Source organism: Macaca mulatta, chromosome 2 (assembly GCF_049350105.2).
Source record: "Macaca mulatta isolate MMU2019108-1 chromosome 2, T2T-MMU8v2.0, whole genome shotgun sequence".
Taxonomy (NCBI): Eukaryota; Metazoa; Chordata; class Mammalia; order Primates; family Cercopithecidae; genus Macaca; species Macaca mulatta.
The window spans coordinates 166929632-166952866 of record NC_133407.1 but is presented as its reverse complement, the minus strand read 5'-3'; positions in this window follow the sequence as shown (position 1 = coordinate 166952866).

Below are 23235 nucleotides of genomic sequence, written 5' to 3'. Positions count from 1 at the left end.
GGCACCGACAGATGCTCTATGGGCTATTATCAATATACCAGCCAGCATCACACACCTACATCCCTCCTTTTTTTTTTTTTTTTTTTTTTTTTTTTTTTTTTTTTTTTTTTTTACCAAGCCTGGATCTGAATCCTACTTATACTACTTGCCAATGTGAGACCCTGGGCAACCATTGTCCCTTACTAGCGCTTATTTTTTTTTTCTTTTATAAAACGGCTATCATGAGACTACCTCTTTCTTAGGGTTGTGAGAATTAAATCAGAAAATGTACATAATGTGTTTAACACCGGCCTAGTGCATAGTATATTTCATCATGATTATTATATTATTAGTAATACTTATTTATAATTTTTTTTTATTTTTAACATAAACTTATCAACTCCTTTGCTCTTATTCCCACAATGTTGTCTAATATATAATTCTAAGTAACTATAGGTCACTGGGAGTTAGCTAGGGCCCATTTAACAGTATTAATGAAGGAGCAGTCATTTAAAACATACCTGAACGCTGCTTTAGAAACATCAAGAATAATTAGATGCTTTGACTATGTATGAGCCACCAACTTAAGTTGAACATGGGATCCTAAGCTGCGTCCCCTCCACCATAGATCTTCCACACACCTACTCCCTTTGCAGAGTGGAAAATGTTATCTTTTCTCTCATATCCCAGTTGCAGTTCTCTGAATCATCATCCACTCATTTGCCATGACTCAGGAAGGTTCACTGGGCCATTGTCAAGATCCTGCCACTTCTCTTTCCACATAGGTTCCTTTCAGTCTTTCCCTTGTCCTACTGTGATGGCCTTAGTTCAGCTCATAAGAGGAAGTCTTTAAAGATTACAGAGGCTTCTGTATACCTTGCACATCATTGAGTCAATCCCTTCCACAGAGATGGAGATGAATTGTATCTATCCCCCAGTTAGGTCCCTGGAAATACAGTGTCTTGAACTCAGCTTAAACAGGGAACAAGCAGGAGAAGAAAGCATTTACCAGCTGCTAATCACACCCATCAGATGCTACAGCATTGTGGCTTTTGAAATTGCCTCAAGCTAAAAACTTATCCACATCACCTCTCATCAACACTGAATTACAAACTCCTTCACAAGACACAGGTTACCCCTCTATGGCTCTCTTACTACAATGTTTTGCAACTGCCGCATATTGCTTTAGTCACATCAAACTATTTGCCTTGGACACAGCATGCTCAATCACTCCCCCATGAATTTATATATCTTGTTGTCTAAAAAGACTGCTCTTCCTAAATCTATCTTATGAGTTCATACTTTGATACTATATCTGAGTGTCTCTACCTCTGGGGAAGCCTTTTAGCGTTCCCTAGACATACTGAAGATCTTTTCTTCTTTGCCTTTGAAACAGTTGACTTCTCATCTATTATTACACACAGTCTACTGTCATATTGCTTATATGTCTCCCAAGAAAAGCTAAGAGTCACTAGAAGGATTGAAAGTTTAGTAATTTTTCTTTATGTGTATAATATATTGTTTATTGTTTGTTAAATAAAATAATGAAAGATGTTATGGGACAAGTAATGAAACTTTCCTTTCAGGATTCCCTGATTCTACTCTCCTGGTTAGTGTTGCCTTCTCCACAAATCATCAAGATTTGAAATACATTTGTGACTTGCCCAAACACATATAAACCAAGTTAATGAGTTCCTAAAACAAGTAGTCTATCTGCCTTACTGCTTAACAGGAAGGAAAGACAGTGGGTCAGTATGAATAGCTGAAACACAGGACTGAGAAGGACATTCAGATGGAATAAATTCATAAATTCAACCTTCTAATTCCCATAAGGATATTCAAACTGAAAGAAACTTTCAGCATCTCTCAGCATATACATAGCATTCATGTCTACATAAAGACATTTATTTTACTACCGTGGGAAAATGTGAAGAAGGGCAAATCCAATTTCTCCATTAGCTGATAGTGTTTACTCCATTTTTTAAAGAAAGCAGATAAAGTATTTGTTGCACTAAGTGGAAAAATACAATATGAATCAAGCTTCAAAAATGAAAAAATTGGCTAAACTGATCCAAACTGAAAGGCAACTGATATCTCTCCTTGTGATATGCGTCCGGAACTTTGAAAAAAATGAAGGTCTGCAAGCACTCTGATTGGCTTGTAAACACTTGCAGTATTTTTCTCTGTCCTCTTATTATGGCAGTAAATTATAGTAAGGTTGGAGCCTATTCTCACCATTGCAGAATTGGCTTTCTGCTACTATCCCAATCACAGCCACCCCAATTAGTCACCGGCTGAATGGCTATGCAACCACAGATTTAGATTAAAATGCAGTTTCATCTCAAGCGTAATTCATAGCAAGAAATGTTTCTTCCCTCACCCATGACCTTTTTGAATGCCATTGGTGCAAAGAGAATAACAAAAGATGATACTTGCTTTGGCATTTTTCTTATTCTGGGTACCCGAGCAATATTTGAAAGAGGGGGTGGTTAGAAGTGGAGTGGCAATGTTCTTTCCAATTTTACACCTCACTTTAGGTCTTCAACCAGTACATATGGGCATTGTAATACTGCATTTTGTGGATGTAGCAGGAATTGAGTAGATGTGGACAGAACAGAAGAGGAATGCTGAGAAAGTGGGTGGGTCTTTAAACATGTTCTTTAAATGGCACCCCTCACAAGAATAGAAACATGGATGACTCCACATGATGCAAAATTCAAGGTGACGGTGGCAGAAAAACAGGATATGAATTTCAACTTTCTAACTTTCTAACTACATGACATTAAGAAAGTCACTTAACTTCTCTGACGCTTACTATTTTCCCATCTACAAAATGAAGACAATTATAACAATCCTGTCTTCCTCATAGGGCTACTTATCATTAAACTATAAAAAGCTGTTCAAACATCAAAAATTTTCATGATCCTTTAATACAATGCCTCACCACCTATGACTGCTTAGATTTTCAGAATTGGGGGAGACTTCAAAACCATCCAGCCGTCACACATATCTGAGGCCTGGTCCCTCCTCTAACATAGATGAACAATGGATATTAGCCTCTACAAAGGCTGCCAGTGATATGTAATTCACCAGCAGATGAAACCGCACTTCCAATATTAGACATCTTTGACTATTGGAAGATGGCTCAATGAAATTCACTTTATTTTTTTATTTTTATTTATTTATTATTATTATACTTTAAGTTCTAGGGTACATGTGCATAACGTGCGGGTTGTTACATATGTATACTTGTGTCATGTTGCTGTGCTGCACCCATCAACTCGTCAGCACCCATTAACTCATCATTTACATCAGGTATAACTCCCAATGCAATCCCTACCCCCTCCCCCCTCCCCATGATAGGCCCCGGTGTGTGATGTTCCCCTTCCCGAGTCCAAATGATCTCATTGTTCAGTTCCCACCTATGAGTGAGAACATGCGGTGTTTGGTTTTCTGTTCTTGCGATAGTTTGCTGAGAATGATGGTTTCCAGCTGCATCCATGTCCCTACAAAGGACACAAACTCATCCTTTTTGATGGCTGCATAGTATTCCATGGTGTATATGTGCCATATTTTCTTAATCCAGTCTGTCACTGATGGACATGTGGGTTGATTCCAAGTCTTTGCTATTGTGAATAGTGCCGCAATAAACATACGTGTGCATGTGTCTTTATAGCAGCATGATTTATAAACCTTTGGGTATATACCCAGTAATGGGATGGCTGGGTCATATGGTACATCTAGTTCTAGATCCTTGAGGAATCGCCATACTATCTAGAACCTACAAAGAACTCAAACAAATTTACAAGAAAAAAACAAACAACCCCATCAAAATGTGGGCAAAGGATATGAACAGACATTTCTCAAAAGAAGACATTCATACAGCCAACAGACACATGAAAAAATGCTTATCATCACTGGCCATCAGAGAAATGCAAATCAAAACCACAATGAGATACCATCTCACACCAGTTAGAATGGCGATCATTAAAAAGTCAGGAAACAACAGGTGCTGGAGAGGATGTGGAGAAATAGGAACACTTTTACACTGTTGGTGGGATTGTAAACTAGTTCAACCATTATGGAAATTCACTTTATTAATAAATGCTTCCATTTTCTTATACTTACTATGTACCAGAAAAAAAGGCTCTACTAAGCAGTTAACCAATTAGATCTATTAAGGTTCTTTAAGCAATCCTAATAGAATATGTATCATTTACACCCTTTTACACATGAAGAAACTTCAGTTTATAGATGTGAAATCATTCATCCAAGATTGTATATTAGTGAATGTTGAAATATGATCTGGGGTAAGCTTTTTAGATTGTGGAAAACTCAAAAGTAGAAGTAACGCTGTTTCTCTAATGGGATGTTAGAAGGGCTATGTGACTGTTCCTTTCTTCTCCCTGTCTTACTCTTTGCAGTGTGAACTTAGGAAAATGTGCCATTTTTTCTCCTCTTCTCCTTATAAAGTGAGAAAAATATAGTTTTTAGGAGCCAAAGAGGGATGCCTGTGCAAATTAATGAGTTAATGTTTGTAAAGAGCAGTGTGACTCTTTAATAAAAGCATGTCCTACCTGAGAACTAAGTATTCCATCACCTGAGTGGGAGAGTAGATAGCTCAATAGTAACAATATAGCCTGGTTTTAAGTTTGGTTTTAATAATAGCATTGTATTAGGTTGGCAGAGAATACGGTACCCACAGGAATGAAATCAAAGCAATTAGTTAGCATAGATCTTAGAAAAACTGAAATAATAGAACCACAGGATACTCTCTGTGATTTGTGTTGCTCCACTGATGCCTAAACCATAGACAGGTTTTCAGATTTGTCAGTATCTCCGGTTGTATACTGTGGAGTCAGTAGAGGAGCACACATAGACACATGTGTCATTTGGCCTCACAGTGACAGAGTAGACCAAATGTTTCTATCCTGCTTTGGCTCTCCAGCTTCTTGCTGGCCTTTGAAGATGTCATGAGGCCAGCCCATTATGGCCTAGCAGTAAGCTAAAAAAAGTATAGATAACTAGGACATGATCTGTATTCAAAAGTGGGCTTACATCTCCTTTCAAACTGAGATTTGACTGTCTTACAGCTTTTAACATCCCCAGGTGACAAAAAGTTATTATATCGTGTCCTTTCTCATATCCTTAAAAATCAGAATACTTGTCTTTCAACAGTGACAGAAAATATGTTAAGGGGGATTGTCCCATACCTATTTCACCCTAGTTCCTGACTTTTTTCAATCATTCATAAAATTAAGTATAGAAAATTCATTCTAAGGTTGTATCTTCCTTGCTTCAGAAACACTTAGAATTAAGGAATAATCTGTTGTGATAAGAGCATAATTCAGGTTCCATATCTAAGTCTGACTCTCATATTCTAGTTTCTCCTAGAATTCCTTGAAATAGTTAAAGCATGACAAGCATAGCATTCATAATATAAAAAATAAACTAAGGGTTGTATAAGGAGTAATTCTAATAATAAGGTTTGGGGAAAAAGGAAAGAGAGGTATTTAAATTAGAATATATAAAAGGTGGAAAACACCTTTTCTTCCTGTGACTATTTAATTTTATGCCCCTTTCTCAGTATTATTTAGAATCATGTATATTAATAATGGAGTGGAAAATAAAATAGAGCAAAATCAAAACTGCCAAAATTTGTCTATAGCACTAGAAAATAACATGTTTTTTTAAAGTTAGAATCAAGAAGCATGTTAAGCACCTATTGTGTGTTCAGCAAATAATATAAACCATAAAAATGTAGACTTATAGAAACAAGCATGAGGCTACAAATAAATTTTTAAAATATGGAACAGAAAAAGAATACTAATTTATTTTTTATTTATAAAAGCAATTAGAAGTAAATATAACAACGTTAACATGTATTAATTCTGCATGGTGATGGGAATTTGTGATATAAACTTGGAAATAGCTCATACATAACTGGAAGTACAGAATTGGGGTTAAACAGGAAATTAGGATGAGATACTAACTTTAGAGATATTAGTCTATTCCCTATTATCCTAATTTCTCTACCAAAGCAGTACTAGCTCATATATAATTCCTTAGGTTTTCAAGCTAATGAGATGGCTCTTTCTAATTACAAGTCATAAATTTTGCCTACCCTTGAATTTCCTCAAAACCCATATATGATTATCATCTAATTCTAATGCTTTATTTATCTAAATCTAATGCTAATGATCTTTCTGAGAACTTAATATAGCTCTATCTAGTATCTCTGACCTATGTTTTCTAGTGAGCCATTTTGAAGAGGGCAAATCTTTCTCAGTAATCCCCGCAACAGAGTACCATTAGGTTTGTCAGTCTCCTCCTTTTCATCCATGTTTTTATCATCGTTGTTTGCTTGTCTGTTTTGCCATGTCATCTTCAAAGTTTCCATATAACAGAGTTTAACAAGGTATGGTTCAACAAAGTTTGGGGCCAATAAAAAAGTAGATTGAACAATCCTATAAAAATATTTCTGTACTTGAAACAAATAAAACAGAATTCTATTCCTAATTCATTCACTACTTCGCTGGATGACTGTGGACAAGTCATTTCATCTATTTAGGTATAGTTTTATCATCTATCGTAGTGAGGATGTCGGAATAAAGGCTTGCTAGAATTTTTGCAAGTGTGATGTTATTTCATTTCCATAATATTCAAACTATACTTATGTGAACAAAGAACAAGTCTAATTTCCAAAACAAGTCATAGCTTCAGAAAACCTTGTATTCAAGGGCTTCATCTGACTTTACAAACCAAACAATTGACTTATTAAACTTAACCATCTTACCAATTGTTTTTAGGTCAAACATTATGTTCTATTAATTTTCTACCTCCCCCAACAGACACTTGCCCAGATTTTTCACATAGAAGGTACTCATTATTTTAAATAATAAACCTTAATATTAATATATCCCTCTAAAGTTTGTAAAACATTTTCATCTATAATATTGTATTTGATCCTTCAGTAATCCTATAAGTAGACAATACTGTACATATTTTACAATTGATAAAATGTAGGCTCCCAAAAGTCATGACCTGCTTGAATTCCTATAGCTGATTAATGACTCCACTAAGATTTGAGTCAGACTTTTACTTTTGATGGATGGATGGACGGATGGATGGATGGATGGATAGATGGATGGATGGATGGATAAAACAAGATTTTTTATTAGGAATAAAGTTTTTGTTTTACTACTCAATGGTGACTTTATTTTATATGAAAGAAGGAAGACACAAAAGGCTCAGATCATTTCTAACATCTATCACTTGAAGAGTCTAGCCTTAAAAGTATTAGCTTGAAGACTAAGCTAAAGGAGCCAAAAGAAGTAATAGAGATCATCAAATTCATAAACATGATATTTTTATTATTGTTTTTCTTGTAATGGCTTAACATACTTCAGCAAGAACACTGGCATCTAAAATTAAATAATTTGATACAGATGATTCTTAAATTAGCCCTTCACTTGGCCTCTAAGATGCATTGTGCATTTTTAAGAGTAATGAATTATTAGTTCTAACATTATATTGTTAGCCTTTCTAACCATTAGTCTGTACATTAATGCAATTTGAAAAGAAAACATATTGAGTCTATTATTACTTGTGTTAAATTTGAATGTCTCCTGTATTATTTTCTCAAAGCACTCAGAAGCGTCAGGTCCATCCAAATTTTTCCAAACTTGACTAAATGCTTTCAGAATACATCCACCAGTGTGCAGTCTATAATCAGACACACCAAGGAGACATAGCATTTATAGGAAAAAATATTTTTAAAGCAAAATCAGACCACAAATGGTTATTTATTGAAAAACAATAACCCCTAACATAGGCTATGCAGTATCTATGTTGATGTCTTGGTAATGGTAAATGATGTTTTTCATCCAAAAGGACTATAAGTATTGGATATTTTATGTCAAAAATCTGAAAAAAAAAAAAAAAAAAAGCTATTGGTTCAACTTTTAATCAATTACCATATGCCAACGAACCTGTTACAAGCTATATATTTTCCAAAACCTCTAGTAGGTCCTATGGTGGGTATAAGAGCATAAGATATTCTAAAATATTTCCAAGAATGAGTTTATAGAGGAAAAGACACTCTACCTGCCCCAACAGAAGTTAATTTTGACCATCCTCGCTTGGTCTTCCATTGTGTCAATTCTGTTTTTCATCAGCTAATGATCACCTAACTCCTCCAGCAGTAAATCACAAAGTTCCTCCTTATTCCAACAACTTCCAATTATTCTGTTGCAGCCATTTTCCTTTCATGTGATCTGCTCTACTTTATCATAACAAAATGGGAGGCCAGACATTTTTAATGTTCTTGCTCCTGGTTTTCGTTCATTATTTCTGTAAGCTCTCCGCACTCACAGTTTGTTCTAATCAAACTCAGCCCTTTACAGCGACCTGTGTTTATAATGACGTCTCTTTTTTCCTACCCAGCAGGCCATTTCCCATACATAGCCCACCAATCCTTCTGGTGTAATTGAGAGGCTTACTATTCACTATATATATATATATATATATATATATATATATATATATATATATATATATATATATTTTAAAAATCATGTCAACTACCCCCCACCCCCACAACCCTGTTTTTCCTACAATCCTTTCCCTCATTTTTAAACTCTTATTGGGATTTAAGTCAATGACACATTGTTTGGAATATTTTTATTTAATTGATTAAAGCGTTAGCATTAGCGATTTGTTTCTTCAATCAGGTTGGCATTTGTGATGCAGAGTTAGAGTGTTACTGAGTGTGCTTGAAAAGTGGCAAGGCTCATGTGGAAGTAACAGAGCTGAAGTTATGCCTTGTGATAGAAAAGTCTAGGAAAATTTGGGTCATTATGCTGGCACCTGTCTGATGATCTGTTTATGTGACATATGGAATGGCTATGAATGAAACTTATATAATGAGACTCCAAATTCTAAATTCTACATATACTATCAGGATTAGTTGGGAAAACAGAATTTATGCCAGGTAGTTTTTTGGAGGAAATTTAATCCAAGGAAGATGTTAAAATAATGTTAGAAAGGCTGAAAAGTAAATAGAGGATGATGGCATAAACTGGGGATTGGCAGTAGCAGAAAGATACTGCCATCTTTGGAATCAAGGGAGGAGATGTTGTTACCATAGCATGGAAGCCAGACCATGCAAAGGGAACTGCAATCATAGCAGAGGATGCCCTGTGGAGAGCTGGACCCTGGAAGAGATGCAGAAGCACAGAGAAAGATGGAGAGAAATAGTCCAGCTTATTTGCTCCCACTGCCAGTCTCCCACCAGTGACTCTCATTGACTGAACCTTTCAGTTAGCAAGGAAACAGGAAAATTTAGTTTGTAGCATCAACCACCTGTGATACACAGCCGAGCATGTGAAACATAGGAAACAAATTTGAGACCAAACAAGCAATTGGCTTTTGTATCTATTCCTATATTTGTTTATCTACCTATCAATTATCTATAAAAAAATAAATATATACACACACACAACCCATATATTTTGATTTACAGTCAGGGCATAGTTTGCAAAGGGCTATAACACATAATAAATTGAAAAATTTTGGTGAATGTTATTACTATATTCAAATAATTTTCATGTGTGTATACATCATTATTTATAACCCAGGAAGGCTTTTTACAGCATTTTCCTTGGGAAGACAAATTCCAAGTTTAAAGTATCTTCATCAGACTCTACTTTTACACATTACTTAAGAACTCTATCAAAAAAGTTTAATTCTATGTTTGTTATTCGCTCTGCTATCTCCCACCCTCTTGTGGCCACCTCCTACATACTGACAAAAAACACTCTTCTATGCTAAGCTTTATTCTTATTGTATTTTGTTATTTCACTTCTCACTTTTCCTTCAAGCAAAAGTGTTCTTCTGCTTCAAGAATATGTTTTCCTCACTCTTCAAAGTAAAGGTAAAGGCAACTAAATTTCCTTAAGTGCCACCACTCTGTGTACTTTACCTTGGGTTCAGTATTGGTGTTTGTATACCATAAACTATAAGCGAAAGTGGTTGCATCATTTTTTACATATTCAAAGTTTTCTGGCATTCAATTCAAAGACTAATAATGCAATTTAGAAAAGTAACAGCACTTCTGATAAAATTGCTCATAAAATATACGAACCTTTACTGAACTGTATTATTCAATACTTTCCTGGCTATTATATTGGAACATGGAGACAATATTGAAAACATTCTCATTAGAGTCCTTGTTTCTTCAGGAAAAGCTTGTTCTAAAGGAAAATCTCACACCTCCATGTTCCCTTTTTGAGTCACTGCTTGCTGATCAGCTTTCCCTTTTCATTCAAGTGTTGCCTCTCACACAGCTCATCTAAAAGCACTGTCAAGGTTTGGGTCATTAAACCGCAATAGATGACGATAAAAACAGCACTTGAGACAAATGAAAACAGCAATACCTGTTATTACCAAATACACTTTTCAGTTATCATTACGGAATGAAATGATAAAAAAGCTGTGACAAAGGACTGTGTGTTAACAACAGCATCATAAGTATAAACCAGAGGCATCATAGAGAATTAAAGATGACAAGTCTGACTTCTTTAGTAAAATCTCTGATCAGAAGAACAAATAAGCAGCACATAACTAATAATAAAACACTGAGCTATAGGAAAAAACATGCCGCATAAGGTACAGCATCTAAACTTTCTTCAGCTTTAGTTTTCTTCTTTAAAAACTACATCAGCACAATTCCACACAAAACAAACAAACAAATATATATACACACACACACACACACACACACACACACACACACACACACACTCTCAGTGACTCCTAAAACAGGAACATGATATGTACTATGACTTTAACTTATTTATTAGTTCTGAGGAATCATTATAATAAGTTTTTAATTATACTTAATGAAAGACTATTATCTTTTAAAAAAAACCTGCTTTTCAAACAGTTAACGATGAAAATAGCAAGCACTTATATAGTAAGCTAGGTATGTTTCTATTTGACTATATTAACTCACTCTATCTTCAAAATAACTGAATTTTTCATCCCTGTTTTATAGATATGGAAACAGAACACAAGGATATTAAGAAACTTCTTCAAATTTTTACCGCTGGATAGTACTGAAATGGATTCAACCATAGGCAGACACATTTCTGAATTTCCGCTCTCAACCACCACCCCTTGGGTTAGGTATTTATAAGGTTCAGGTGTTTTGTTGTAGGACACACGGTCAAACAATTTACAGGGACAAGGAAGAATGGGTCACGTGTGGCTTGGTGGAATAAGAAATCAAGGTACTGGAGAAGTCTTAAGACAATGAAACATTTATTTAAGGCAAACTGTTACAAAGAACTTAGCTAGGAACTGGATATACTGATGCGAATAAACTTTTCATTGATTTTACAGTCCCATTTTCCATAAATTTGCAAACTAGTGGAGGAACTTACTCTCTATTGGGTACAGTTAACTTATTGTCAAATGGGTATTACTAAACTTCTATGAAGGGTGCACTATTCAGTTGAAAAGAGGAGAATCCCATGAAATCAAGTTTTTACAATCTTCTTAAGATCATACAATCAAAAATGACCTAATTAATCCTATAGAATTAAGAATTATTTAATCTAATATTATGGTTTCATAGATAATTACATCTTTTAACAATCTCTTTTTATAACTTATTGGGTTCCCCCAAAATGCCTTTTCCTCTTTTGAGTCTTCCTCATGAAGTTTTCTATCTAGCATGCTTCTAAATCACCTTCCTTCAAATTTCTATCCATCCTCCATTCCTGGTTCATAACTAATGATTTCATAAAGTTTTCTCTTATTTCTCAGTTTGAAATATTTTTCTCATACACTCACACCACTCCGCTCGTGCTTTGTTTATAGGTGTTTATGTATTCTACGTTATATGGCATTCGTATACAGACCTTGCTCATCTCCACCCCTGTATTAAGGGCTACTTGGGAACAACATTTACTTTGTTCATCTATCTGTCCCCAACAGTATTTGGCATAGTTCCCAATAATAAATAGATGCTTATTAAATAATTATTGAATTGGATATTCCTGATAAAAAATGGCCTACAGCAAAGTTTATTTATTTTAATGCAAAATCTCAACAACACTATGTAAAGAGAATAATGGTATTTGTTTGCTTAAAGCAACTTGAAATAGTGTTAACTATTGACAGTTTTATTATTGTATCTTCTATGCATATATATATATATATGAATATGTTTATATATATAGATGACAATTCTATTCTATTCTTACCTCAAGGCATCTTATTGTTAGGAATTACCTAACTTTCATGGTTTTAAATTTGCCACTCAAGACTGCATTATTACAGAGTTTTGCATTTGTTTATAAAATTAGATGCAAAAATATGCTAATGTATCATTAAGACTGAGATTATAATTACACAGGAGTCAGAAAACTCTCTGTTAAAGTTCCCAAAGCAACTATAATTCTTTTCTTGAAAATATCAATGAAAAAACATATTTTTAAAATCTGTTTTCCTGCGGCGTTAAAAGCCTAAACGCAAAGGAAACTTGAGGTAATATTTGAGAACCAGGAAGTAAAGTGAAAAATCTAAACATGGAGAAATTACATTATCTTAAATATTTTTTTTAACGAAAACAAATTACTTGTTTGATAAAAAGTCAATTTGAATATAAAATATTTTTAAGCTTCAATAATGTAAGGTGTTAGTTAATAAGTGAGAAAATACTTTCTAAGATTCATAATTTGGGTCTTCCCTGAGACCCTCTAGCTATAGAAATGCTGTAGTAATGCTAGTAAATTAAATTAATGTTTGTAATTACACTAAAGTTTTAACACCATAAATCCCACTACAGCTATTTATTTTCAAACTATTAAGGATCTGTGGTTATTTTCAGGACAGTGTGATGTACATTTGTATTTCCTCTATTTCAGGTCTACCATTTTGGCAATGTAAACATTGTCTAATTAGCTCCATTTATAGTTCTGATTTGGTTGTATCCAGTCATAATAAACACACACACACACACACACACACACACACACACACACACACACACACTGCTAACCAAATGTGTTTGATGGTTCTGTATTTAGAAAAACTGCAATAAATGTTTTGGTTTGTTTAGGGTATGACATATCAAAATACTGACTTATTGAAAATCTCCACTGGGTGAAATAAACACTATAAATTATGAAGCTCCATCCTTTATTATTTAGAATTTTCTATGGTACTTCACAAATAGCCACAGTTTTATTCCTTGATAGTTATTCAAGTAAATATGTTATCTATCAATCAACCATCGACTCTTATGTTTATGAAAGCAGAATGAAATAATAAACATGAGCCTACCAGAAAAGAAAATTTAACTAAAGAATTGCAAAGAAAAAAGAAAGACATTTTTAAAGTGTGTCACTCACATGGTATGCGACCACAAGAATGCAAAAAATTCCTCATCAATCATCATGAATTAAATAATTAATCTTGTGGATGAAAATCACAATGACAAAATAACTGTGTAACTTTGGTGTGGAGAACTGGACTATGTTGCTCTGCTGTAAAATCTGAATTCCACCATTTTGCATGCCTCAATGATAGAAACAGTGTCCTTTGGTTTTCGAAACCTCATCATGATCTGTCAGTCAATTCACAGTGAGAAACTCACAAGAAACTTGATGGCAAACATAAATATGCAAATAAATGTTGTAGCCTTTGTAATAATCTCCAAATGACCACTAAGCTCACGTAAGGATATCATCAGACCTATACACTTTTAATTAAGTGAAATCTCTAAACTCTGTGCCATTATATTTTTAGATAATCTAAGATAAAATACACAAAGAGAAGTAGTACCCAAAGATGGAGAATTGAGAAGCCATAACAGAGTAGATACTTGCCTCATATTCATGACTTTTTCTCGGACAACAGTTTTTTTAAAAACAGGAATAGCAACTTACCTAAAAAGAGAATGAGAAAAAAAAAAAAAATCTGGTTACTGTAAGAGAATTGTAAAGACATTTTAAAGAAATATGACATATACTAACAGTCAGAATCTGGTCTAAACATAGAGCAGTCATGCAATTCCACCAAGTGCTTCTATTAGAATTTTCTGTGCCCTATACCAACTTCCTTGTTTTCTTATCCCCTGCCTGCTTCCTCCGATGCACCTTCACTTCACCCCAATCTTTGCAGGCATTTTATTCTTAGGCTGGTTTTCCTTTGTTAACACTCAACTGTTATCTCAAAAAATGTGTTATTTCATTCCTAGTTAAAAATCAAGAAATTCAGACGAGAGTCCAGATTTTACCTCTTACGAGCGTGCTACCTTGATCAAGAAAATCTGTGAATGGAAGGCAATTTAATAATTGAACTTAAATCTGCTTTTAGCTTCAGAATCCTAAATTGTTGAGAGAAGGCAACTGGAGTGATCAAGTGAAAAAAATCTACAATAAAAACTTCTGATTGACTGACTCAACTGGGATAAACCTGGGTAGACAGGCCCATCCCATGCCACTTGCTATTTTATTCCCTAGGATTAATTATTCTGTGTATAGGCAAGGCTTATTTAGCAGCCAACGTTCTGGACTTATAAAAAGCTTATAGAATGCTGTAACATGGGATTTATATGATTGTAATATCATCTGTGAATTATAGCAGAGTGAGATTGAAGGTAAAAGATGGGATTGTGGGAATGAACTGGGATGCTTTTGTAAAATAGACCCAGTTGCCCTGGGATAATTTCAAAACTTCTAGGTTCAAAGGCAAATACTGATCAGTGCACTTGTGCCAATCAGAACATAAAGAAAGTTGTGTTCCAAGAAGAATGCATGAGCAACAGACTATGTCATGGGAAGCAGGGAAAGGACTGGCTCTCCCAGGCAGGTGCGGTAGTGTTTGCAAATCACCTAGTGCAACCTCCATTTTCCTGGAAACCAGCTTGGAAAATCCCCTAGGTGCAGGACCTTTATGTTTCTCCTGCTGCAAGCTGAAGTGTTCATTTTATGCATTGACTAATTTATGAGTTTAGTGAGAAATTCTTTGTAAAATACATTCTAGAAAAGAGAGAACCTGAAAACGAATTCCCTCTGCACAACATGTGTGTATGGTCCCATTAGCAGTTGCACAGTGGGCAATCGATTAGGGAGGAAAAAATGGCTTTTTTTATGGTAATGGATTTTGAGCCTCCTGGTGATAATTTATTTACTAGAAATTTTGCAGAGCTGGCTAGCAAACTGATGAAAATCCTCTGAACATGTTCATTTAAAAAGCGGAAAAAACCAGTTAGGCTTATTTTTGAGAAATATTGTTATTAAATCATTGAAAACATATTGATAAAATATGCCTGAAAGCTACAGACCTGTAATTTATAATAGAAAGTACGTTGCTATTGACAAATGGCAATTTAATCTTGCAATTAACTTTAACAATTTGAGTTTCTCTGTTGCAATTTTTTGTGTTTTTAGAAAAACCTTGACAGACATGAGTAATGTTGTGCTAGGCTAGTCAGCAGTGCTGGCTTTTTTTAAAAGCAGTCCATCTCTTTTTTATTTTTATTTTTATGCAGAGTTACGCTATCCTGCAAACCAAGATGTAAAACAAGAGATCTTTTATCTTGACTTGCAACACCTATGGTATCTTGAGATAAAGGGAATTTCTCTACTTCAACTTTCTTGGACATGCAAAGATAGAATAGCACTTTGGCCTAGTTCAAAGAATGTAAACATCAGAATTAGCATGGCCTATATTTTTACTTTGCTTCCATCATGCATTGGCTCTGTGACATAGGTAAATGCAGCTCATTTACGGAACCTCAATTTCTTTTATTTGTAAGATGGAGAAAACGTCTACCTTGGAAAGAACGTGGAAGGAAGGAGGTAATATACATATGCCATGTGCCTACACTTATGTCATGTCCATTAAGCCCATATCCTGCTTTCCCCTTCAAAAAATGAGAATTTTAGGTACTGGCATCTTTTTAAACTTTCCATTACGTGGGGCCTCTCTTTTCCACTTTACTCAGAATGTGAGAGTAAGGTATTCATTAACAGGGGCAATCTAACACCCCTTTCTTTCTACCCATATGCATAAGCTACTCCCTGATTTGGGAATCACATGAATACTGGACAGTAGGAAAAAAGACATTAGAAATAGTTATTCATAAAGGTTCTTTTCTGGTTGGTCTTTTTAATATCTAATTATGAAACTCTTCTAGCAATGGAGCTGAGGATGGGCAAAAGGATAATAAAGAATCCTGACTTTCAAGATTTAGGGATTTCATGCAAATAAATTCATGAGCCAATCAAAAGTATCATAAGAAACAAAATAAATATTATATGTTATATATAAAAGAGATGAAACAAGCATGAACATACATGCACCTGACCATAGAGCCTCAAAATATTTAAACCAACAGCTGACTGAACTAAGAAAAGAAATATATAAATCAACCATTTGGAGATTTAAAACCAGAAAACAAAAAGCTAAGCAGATACAAAGAAGACGAGAAATATATAATATTTTAAAACATATTTGAGTAACTTAGATTAATAGACAAAAACTTCCTATAACCAATGAATACATATTATAGAGTCTTTACAAGCACATAGGGAGCATTCATAAAAATTAATTATAAACTGATGCATAAAAAAGTCATAAATTCCAAAGATTCATCATTATTCAGATTATATTATCTGACAAAAATACAATAAAATTAGAAATCATTCGTAAAAGAAGAGTCAAAATACCACAATCACCTGGAAATGACCCCAAAATATCTGTTTCTAAACAACTCTTTGACTAAAGAGAAAAATCTTAAGGGAATTAAACAAACAAACAAAAAAATAAGTAGCATTTAAAATAGTGTATTTAAAAATGTGTAGGGGCACAGATAAATTGTTACATAAAAATTATAGGTTTAAATGCTCTTATCTGAAAACAAAAAAAAATTGGAAAACAAATGAGTTTAAACATTGTAACTCAATAATTCAGTAAATCAAATATAAAAATGAAGGAAACAATGATAAGATAAAAAAATATTTAAATGTAAAAATACATAATTAATAAAAATAAAAGGCTCATTTTCTGAGAAACATCATAGAGGCAAAACTAAAATAAAGTAAAGCAAACAAACCTAAAGAAAATTGTATCAATACAAAGTGAGAAAGAGACACAGGAAAGAATGAAAGAAATGACAAAATACTTATAAAGAATTATGATACTCGGTTTCCAAATATAAACAAAAGTATAAATATTAAAAAAATAGGAAATGTCTAAATGGGAGCAAGAAGAATGAGAAAACTTAAATAGATAACTGTATAAAATAATAATCAAATATTTCCTTTCCTAAAATATGCTCTAGGTTTAGGCAATTTTACAGATACTTTTTACTAAAATTTTATTAAATTAATAGTTCTTAAATTTTAAAAATTATTAAAAAATGGAAAAACATTAACTTGGTTCATTCAAATTCAAAAAATTAAATAAAAACAATATAAGAAATGGAAATTACAGGTTCATTTTAATTTTCAGCAACATAAAAAATCTGAATGAACTACTAATAAGCTTGTCAAATCCATGAGTATTCCTTAAAAATGTTAATTATGAACAGAAAGCATGTATCCCTGAAATTGAGGATGATTGTTTAAAAAAAAAGAAAAGGTAGTAATGTAACACAACACATTAATGGACAAAGAAAAGAAATCACATAATTATCTCAATAGATGAAGAAAATTATTTGCAAATACTAAACATCTACTTGCAATTAAATTTAGAAAATTGGAACTAGAGAAGAGCAGCATCCTTAGTGTGAAGAAAATTTGTATTTAAAAAATTTACTGAAATTTACACTGAATACAGAAAACTTATAACCATACTAAGATCATAAGACCTTTATAGAGTTAATATGAAAACTCTCTTAAAGAATATAAAATAATATTTGAATACATAAATATATCAAGCTCAAAAATAGCATGAACTAATATTGTAAAGGCATGACACTTCCCCAATTTTGCTTTATAAATTAAATAAAATCCTAATGAAAATTCCAACAGGATATTTTGTACAATTTACCAAATATTCTCTTTCTCTTTCCCTCTCCCCCCTCCACATACACACACAGAGTAAAACATAAATAAAATACATAAGGACAATTTTCAACAAAGTAAAGCAAAGAAGAATAATCTTCCATTCCAAGCACTAAAAGACAGTGCTATACTAATGGAGAAACAGAGAAAGTTCCTAAGTATGAGAATATTGATATGTTATAAAGGTGGACTACATACCAATGAGAAAATGACTTATTTTCTGTAGATAGTATTGAGAAAATTGCTTCACAATTATGCAGAAAAATAAGTCCAGATCCCCCACCTCCACCAATACTATGTTGAAAAATAGGTACAAATGAATTAACATCCCAAATATAAAAGGTAAATATATAAAGCTCAAAGAAGAAAAGGTAAGGGAATATTTCCATTTTATAAGGATGGAGAAAGCCCTCTTAAATAACACCTGAAGAGCAAAACATTGAGGTAAAATATGAATGGGTTTCAGTGCAACAAAACAAGAAAATAAAAGACTTCCATTTAACGAAAAGTACCATTGGCACAATTAACAGATGAGATCAGAAGAGATAGCTATTTTATATAAAACTAATATATAATAACACTCAAGGAACTTTTTAAAATCAACAAGAGGGAAAACAGGGATACAATAAGAAAAATGGATATGACATATAGACAGTTAATAGAAATGAACCCGAAATAGTGAAACAGTATATGAAAGCACATTCCAACTGTATCATAATAATTAAAAAAACCCTGAAATTTTGAACAATCAATTATTACCCATGAGGTTAGCAAAATGCAAATTTGGATAATTCTAAGTGTTGAACAGGAAGTGGGAATTAGGAAATCTCAGCATCTCTGGTGAGAGTATAAATTATTAAAATGTAGTGGAGAGCAACTTGGCAGTACTTAGTGCAATTAATTAAAAATACAGCCTCTGATACAGGAAATGCTGGACACATACCTGGAGAAACTCTCCCACATATCTGAGAGGGAATGTTTCTCTCAGTAGTATTTATGTTATTGCAAAGTATAAGGCAATCTCTGTGTTCATTATTATGGAAATAGATAAGTAAAATATGTGTTAGAGTCATCTTGTAGAACATTGTGCAATTATTAGAAAAACTAGATACACACGCACTAGAATGAATAGATCCTGAAAACTGTACTCAGGGTAAAAATAAGAAACAGACTTTCTAGCACAGTCTCATTTATGTAATAAGCATTATTTATTATTCAAAGACACCTATTTAAGAATATATAGCTAACATATTAGCATGGGTTATTATATCTGGGTAGGAATAAAGGAAAGGAATGAGGAAAAAATTTAGAAAATGAGAGGCCATGCACAGAGTAAGGTTGAAGGTGAGTCATGACATGAGAAATATGATTAACTCAACATTCTGTTCCCACGGTTAAGGAAGAAAAAAAATAATAGAAGGAAAGGAGGGAGAAAAGGAGAAAGGGAATGAGAAAGAAAGATTGAAGATAAATAAATACTTGGTAGTTATATAAAAAGAACTCAAGTACAATTAGACAAGTGTAAGTATTTTGTATATGTTGTGCTCATTAAAGATAAGGCTGAAACTTGGCTCAACAAACCTAAGATTTCTAACTAGTGCTACCCTGGTCAGGTGAGATGGTCCTTGAGTTTCTGGAATCAAGGTTAGCCTACCTCTTACTCCCTGGGAACTCTGAGTGTGATTTAGATTATATCTCTGTGTATTGGGGCCACAGAGCCACTCTCAGGTTTGGTGAATCCCTTGAGCCATAGCCAAGTCTCTTCACTGCTCCATGGGAAGTAGGTATCAAGAAGGATTCTGAAACTACTAAGTCCGAAAGTCTTTCTAAATTTATTTATTTTAGGGATTCCAATCCTGTCTCTGCCTCAGAATTATCTGAGGAGAGATTTAAAACTATGCGTGTGAAAACCGTACATCAGCTGTATTGCTAGAGAATCTCCACGGATACAGACAATGAATCTATATTTTGGCAGGTTCTACAGGTGATTCCAGCATAGCCAGACTGGTACCAGGAGAACTGACTTTTGAGAGCCACCCATGTATTTCACCTCCCACTCAGTGTACAGTGTTCTCCCAGTAGCTGTTCAGCACTTTCTAGAGTGATTTCAGAAACAATGAAAGAAAAAGAAGTTCACAAATTGAGAGGATCATGCAATCTGACGTTCTCTCTGCTAAATAAGGCTTCCCCAACCCCTTCCACGATTAGGTTGCCAGTAACAGAAGTTTACTGACTTTCGGTTCTCTATATAATTGAGGTTGTCTGAGGTCAGAGAGATACAGTTGTGCAAGGTCATCGCTAAGCTTCAACCATTAGTGTGTTGATTACAAGTATAACAAAAGGCCATTAGGATAAGAAGTAAATAGTGATTTGGGGGCATTTGGATATGAATAAATAGGTGGTAGTAGGTTTGCTCCTTTTTTTCCTTAGCCTGCTACTGATGTTTTTTCTAGTATGTGTATCAGGTTCCTTTAAAAGGCATCAATAATAGACTTTGAATATTTAAAATGCACATAAAAAATGAAACTATTTTAACAGATTTACTCAAATTGTATGCAAATGTAATGCATATGTAATGCAAATATACATGTGGTTTTCTTAACTATTTCTTATGCTTCACTGTGCCCCTCAGTAAAATGCTAATGGCTCATCTGTGCCTCTTTATTCTGTTCAGCAATTAATTGTTAATATGACTTGTGGGTATTACAGTATGGCTAGGATAAAATAAAACAAAGAAAAGGTCTCTGACCTTGAGAATACTACAATCTAGTTAGAGAAAGAATATATACCTCCAAACCACCCACATGTTCAGATTCCTAAATTACCTGTTTTACCCTTAACCCATGCTCTCGTCTGCTACCTGAATGATCTTACTAAAACTCATAGGTGACACATACTTACAATGCTTCAATGGTTTTCCAAATAATACCCCAAATCCTTTGCATATAATCTAAGCCATCCATAATCTGTTCCCTGACTAAGTAGCTCTTTGTTTTTTTTTTGTTTTTTTTTTTAACTTGCATTCTGTTTTCAAGCTGTAAGCAAAGATTTGCAATCCTTTTTTGCACTAACAAAACTGTACTCAGGCTAATTCTTCTACCTGTAATGGCTTTCTCTATGCTCCTCAACCTTCCTCTATTTATTTATTTATTTATTTTTTGAGACAGGGTCTCATTCTGTCACCCAGGCTGGAGTGCAGTGGCACAGCCTCAGCTCACTGCAGCCTCTACCTCCCAGGTTCAAGCAATTCTCCTGCTTCAGCCTCCTGAGTAGCTAGGATAACAGGCACCCACCCCTACACCTGGCTAATTTTTGTATTTTTAGTAGAGATGGGGTTTTGCCACGTTGGCCAGGCTGGTCTCGAACTCCTGACCACAGGTGATCCACCCACTTTGGCCTCCCAAAGTGCTGGGATTACAGGTGTGAGCCACCACGCCTGGCTTCTACCTTCCTCTTGCCTACTAGGTGGGTTTCTATCCATTCTTCAGGAGTCAGGTAAAATGATCACCCTTTCAATATCCAATCATACTAATTCCCCAAACTGAGATAGTGATATGGACAGGAGACAGGGAAATACTGGGTAGAAGAGGGCAATTCCCCAACAAAGACCCCACCTTCAAGCCTGGAAACCTGCAGCCCTAAGTGGGAATAGGCATTCCTGTTTTTATGCCAAAAATTTGCCTTTTGGCCCACCACACCCCATTATCTTGTACCCATATAAACCCCAATTCCCAGATTCCAAAAGCAAACAAGCAGATGAGCAGGCAAACAGAAGAGCAGAGGACCAGAAGAGTGGCACAGCAGAGAAGGAGAGAAGAGAAAGAGCATCTGAACATTGAGAGAAGTTTGGCTGGGGATGTTTGGGGAGGAGATTGGTCATGGGACAGACAAACTCCAGAGGAAGATCATCTTCCCACTCCATCCCCTTTCCAGCTTCCCATTCATCCCACCAAGAGCCACCTCCACCACCCAATAAAATCCTCACATTCTCCATCCTTTAAGTCCATATGTGACCTTATTGTTCCTGGATGCTGGACAAGAACCCGGGTACCAAAAGAGCACTGAGCTGGTTAACAGCTAAGCCATCTGCAGATGACAGAGCTGAAAGAACATGGTAGAATGCCCACTGGGGCTTCAAGAGTCAAAAGCACACACCCCTAGATGCCGCCATGGAGCTAGAGCCTAACAGCACTCATGCTGGCTCCTGCAGCTGTCCATCTGCATGCTCTCCCTCCTGTAAGAGGTTTGAGCAGTGGCAGCAGCTGAACAGACAAGACACACTCCTGTCACATGTACTGGAGCGGGGCGGGGGGGGGGGTCATAGAACTCTCCCATTTCAACAGGTGTCATTTCTATATGTTTCCAAAGATTTCTGTGAATATCTCATATCATTTTAATTTTGTTACAATGGGATAAAATGTCACAAGGGAATAACATGTAACCCTAATAATATGTCCCTTTGTATGTGTGACTCTCCTTTGAGTAACAAATCTCATCCAACTTTCACATCTATCTAGAAAATAACATGGGAAGCTAGCTTAAGCCACACATGTAACCCAAAGTTCCAAAGTAATGAGTTCTTACTAACTCCCCTATTATTCTATAATTTCAGCTATTCAGGACTATGGGTCAAGAGAAAATACAGTTTTCAGTTTCATTGCTAAGTCTCAAACTGTATTCGTCCATTTTCACACTGCTAATAAAGACATACCCAAGACTGGGCAATTTACAAAAGAAAGAGCTTTAATGGACTTACAGTTCCACATGGCTGGGGAAGTCTCAGAATCATGGCAGAAGGCAAGGAGGAGCAAGTCACATCTTACATGGAAGGCAGCAGGCAAAGAGAGAGGGCTTGTGCAGGGCAACTCCCCCTTATAAAACCTTGTAAGATCTTCTAAGGCTTATTTACTATCACAAGAACACATGGGAAAGACCTGCCTCCATGGTTCAATTACTTCCCACCAGGTCCCTCCCACAACACATGAGAATTCAAGATGAGACTTGGGTGGGTACACAGCCAAACCATATAATTCCACCCCTAGATCCTCCCAAATCTCATGTCCTCACATTTCAAAACCAATCATGCCTTCCCAACAGTTCCCCAATGTCTTAACTCATTTCAGCATTAACTCAAAAGTCCACAGTCTAAAGTCTTATCCAAGACAAGGCAAGTCCC